At 48.6% G+C, this 4,505-nt stretch overlaps 1 non-coding gene across 1 annotated transcript; it reads left to right on the top strand.

Annotated features, from left to right (window-relative positions):
* Positions 1–1,143: 1,143 nt before the first annotated feature.
* On the top strand, positions 1,144–1,217 carry TRNAT-AGU. The gene has a single exon. It is a non-coding gene; the product is annotated as a tRNA-Thr (tRNA).
* The last annotated feature ends 3,288 nt before the right edge of the window (positions 1,218–4,505 follow it).

Below are 4,505 nucleotides of genomic sequence, written 5' to 3'. Positions count from 1 at the left end.
TCCTACTAACCAGGAGAGCCTGGCTTGGCCCGACAGTTCTTCCTCGCTGAACCTAGTGTGTCTGTTGGCTCCTTTTTTTGTATCTCTTTTCAGAAAAAGAAAAGATCTGTCAGCAGAATCCTTCTAAGTGCTTGTTCAAGACAGAGAGAGCCTTCCTTGCGGCTGAGTCTTGGTGCCATGGGGCATGCCTCACTGCAGCACCTCCTGCTGACCATCCTAGCAATTAGCTCTGGTTCTCCGGTGCACCTTCATCTAGTAGCGTCTGGCCACCATCTGTTCTATCATTAGGACCCATGTTGCTCTCAGGACTTCAGTGTCCTCTTACGGACACAGCCCTCTGGCTGTGCCCCACTCAGTTCTCTCCCCGCTGCTGGGTGGGTGGGGGATGTCCTCTACCCAGACACTTGCCTCAGTGGCAGGCTGAAGTCCAGGGTGTAGCCACCTGTGTCAGTGGCTACTGAGGCAAAAGGTGTGAACCTCCAACCCTGCCATCTGTTTCCCTGGACCATTTCCCAACAGACCTAGAACCTTCCTCCACCTTTGTATCAGGGCCTTAGTCTGGCAGTAGTCAGCCAGGAGGTCACTCATGCACCCCTTACCCCAGCACTACTCTGATCATGGTGCCCTCCCGCCTCCTTCCTTCCTTCACAGCAGCCAATCCTCCCTCCTCAAACTCCAAGGAGTGACTAACTCTTGCTGTGCTGAGCAGCTCTTTATATATGGGCTGCTCCAGCAAGCCTTCTCCTGATTGGCTCTCCCAATAAGCCCTTTCTTGATAGGCTGGGTTCTGCACAGCCTCTTCAAGGCTGTCTTAATCTTTCTCCTGCTTGTTTGGGGCAGACAGCCCACCACACATGGAAAGTGGCAAATGAGAAGTCTGGAGCTGAAGGAAAGGTTACCATGACTCAGAACTGAGCTGAGGTTGCTGCGACTGAAACACAGATCACTAACCATTATATGATCACAGTGACTGGTGGGAGAGGCACATGTTAGAAGCCCTCTGTCTACTCAGCTGTGGCTTTCTGTGCACAGAGAGCCAGACACCTCAAGGTCTGCAAGTCTTGAGGGAAATGGGGAACGTCTGTACTTTAGAATTTGACTTGAACCATCAAATGAAACAGTTGCAAATACTTTTTTCAGGCAGGCACCATGGCTTAGCTGGCTAAAGCACCTGTCTAGTAAACAGGAGATCCTGGCTTCAACTCCCAGTGGTGTCTTGGTGTATGGCTTTTGTCTCCTCTACTCACATTTTCCTGTGTCTTCCTAGGAAACAGAAGAGGCCTCCCTTGGTATCCAAGTCATTGCTTGCTAAGGAAAGGGCTTCTTTGGAGAGAAGCATTGGAAACAATCAAATCACAAACCTGGAGTTGATGAAAACGCTGCTATGACTGACATTGGCATGGCGGTTGCTTCGACTGCAATTGCTGCAACATGAGATCCTGCGCCACACATCCTTGTGATTCCCTGGAGATGTTCACACACACACGTCATGTCACCTTCCTTTTGATTGTCATTGATGAAAAATGGAGCGGTTGGGAGAAAAGTCCCAGAGAGTCGCACCGTGGCTAAGCTGGGTGACTCACCTGCCAGGTAAAGTGGAGTTAGGGATGCAGCTCCCAGTAGTGCCTTAACAAATGTGTCTGCTCTTCCCACCTTTTGGTGAATCTTTTGCGGAAACAGAGAGGACTGCCTCTGCCTTGCAACAGGGCCGCCCAGAGGATTCTGGGGGCCCGGGGTCTTTGGTGGCGGGGGGCCCTTCCATTCCGGGACCCGCCGCTGAAGTGCCCCGAAGACCTGCGGTGGGCCCCCCCCTGCCGCCGAATTACTGCCGAAGACGGAGGGGGACCCGCCGCCGAAGCGCAGCCCGGTCTTCGGCGGTAATTCGGCCAAGGGCAGCAGGGGACGATTCCCTCGAGTTCCCACCGAGGCAGGAGAGAACCCAGGGCCTTTCTAGCAGAGCTTATGGAACCGACGTGGGGAAACCAGCCTTTAATAACAGGCAGTTCACGTTTAAGCTCAGTGTTTTTAACAATTTTTACAACCTTAAATCACCCTTCAGTCGCAGTGTCACTATCCATAACATTGCTTCAGCCTTATAGGTTCCCAAGTGCAAAACTCAACATCTCTTCAAACACAAGAGAGTGCAGATCAGTCAGTGCTCAGCGTCATCCCACGTAAAAGAATCATGTGGTGGTACATATTGGCCTCATCATGTGGCCGTTGCCTTTCCCTCCGCTCTGTTAAAAGGTTTGGTATTTTGCACAGAAACTTTCTTCCCTCAGGAGAGACCTGGGAACCAAGGCTGCCAGACAAACACCTTTAAGAGGAGGCGTAACCTGTCAAAAAATGATCTCCCTCCTTCAGTTCAGTGACAGCCTGAAATGTTACTTATCCCGGCAGAGCCGGAGGATTGAAAGCAGCTACATCAAATCCCTGTGTAGCTAGCAGGAATGAACACAAACACTCCCTGGTATCTGAAGAGATGTTTAGTTTTACCTTTGGTAAACTAGAAGTCTAAAGGGAAGGAAGGTGGTGCCATAAAGAGTGAAACACAAAACAATTATCATAGTTATGCCCATAGTGACGGCAAAATATTTCTATATTCTTCTTATCATCATCAGTGTCTTATTTTCTCTGGCGTCTATACATTGACTATGCCTTGACCAAGAAATTTGAATCTTGATAAAATAATCGACTACCCCTGGTTAAGGCAATGGACTTGATACCCACTCGGGCGTCCCTACACAGGTTCAGGTACTAACAACAGTGGCTGCCTTTTAGCCATAGCTTTTAATCAGGGCGATACATTGATCCTGTGAAATCATTTCCCAGCCGGAGTCCATCGCCCACATTCCTTAGGGCATTGGGCCACCATGGGGACATTTCATTTCCCTCCTCAATTTCACACAGAGACACAATTTCCTTTGCACAGATCCATGAACAGCAAAACCTCCCTGTGTCTCTTGTCTGAGCCAGGGCATTCGATTCCATTGAAACCTTCTGTCCTGCAATGGCAATGGTCATGCAGACGGGACGAGGCCACCTTCACCTCTGACAGTGAGATATTGGATCAGCTCTTTCTTTACGCTGCTGCTGTTAGTCCATGAAACATCAGGGATGGATGCAAGGCTGAGTTCATGCACCAACCCCCTGAAACATTTCAGTGCCCCAGAGAAATCCTGATTCCGGCTATTGGCATGATCTGGTGGAGATTCGAATAGGAATGGGACGGTCTGAATTGTCAGTGTGGGGAATGAACAACAATCTATAGCAATGTTGTTAACCACATATACACTCTAATCATGCTCCAGCCTGAAGGGAAATGGGCAGAAACCCTTGTTGTTCAGCCATGGACACACTTACACTAATGCACAGCCAGGAGTGTGCTGGGGGATCTGGTCTGAGCAATTGGAAGTGACAATTCAGTGAGAACAGAATAATTGTGTAGTGAAGCACCTATACACCAAGTAGTTGTGGCCGAGTGGTAAAGGTGATGGACTAGAAATCCATTGGGGTCTCCCCAGGCAAGTTTGAATCCTGCCAACTACGGAAGCATTAGTGTATTGTCACTGCTCTTGTTGTAGTGCCTGAGCATCCACAGAGCCAGACCTGGTCTCACTCTGAGGCTGTCTACACTTAAAATGCTGCTGTGACACTGCTACAGCACTGTGGAGTAGACAGTTGCTACAGTGAGTGGAGGGGTTTTCCATTCCTGTAATAGCTACATTGACAGAACAATCTTTCCTTTCATTTAGCACTATCTAATCGTGGCTTAGGTCAGCTTAATTATACTGATTCCAGGGTTTTTCACACCCTGAAAGACGTACTTCTTACAGGGGTTATCCCATCACGCCCCCCTTCCCTGGTCCTTCTTGCATGACCTGAGAGCAGCAATACCCGCAGTTCAAGAGGTGCAAACAATTCAATGTTTGTTGGGGTAAACTTCCAGCAAGCAATGATTCCAATTTCCTTCCTCCGTATCGCCCTTCCCAGCTCTGACACCACAGAGGCTTGTCTGTGTCCCTGTTCCCATTCCCTCTTCCTATTCCCGCCTTAGCAAAACATAACTCCAATTCCTCTACCCCCATTCCCCCCCTTACTTCCTGATTGACTGCATACTATATAGTAAAACTGGAGTTCTGCTTAGCTATACCTTAACCAATCATTTTACTGAAATGTAACTAACCAATCCCAACATATTGTAACATGATTATCTAACCAGTTATACCCCACCACCTGAATTGCTTTACACCCAACAAATTAATTATCCAGCAGACAGAAACAATCACAGAACCAGACAGAGATTATACAGACAAGCAATAGGAAAGTGGAGACTACAGTGATAGAACAACAAAGAAATGAGGATTTCAGACCCCAGCTATTGATAAGTGAGTTGTTGCCAGACAGGATGCTATGATGGTAGAGGTTGTGGATGCTGGTTGCTCAACTGTCTGGCCCCCAGGGCAGGATTTTGAGGGTCTCAGAATGCCAGCACCCATCTTTTG

Source organism: Mauremys mutica, unplaced genomic scaffold (genome assembly GCF_020497125.1).
Source record: "Mauremys mutica isolate MM-2020 ecotype Southern unplaced genomic scaffold, ASM2049712v1 000411F_np12_subseq_1:68921_obj, whole genome shotgun sequence".
In the NCBI taxonomy this organism is placed as follows: domain Eukaryota; kingdom Metazoa; phylum Chordata; order Testudines; family Geoemydidae; genus Mauremys; species Mauremys mutica.
Note: the sequence above shows the minus strand (reverse complement) of the source record. Positions and strands in the feature narration are given on the sequence as shown.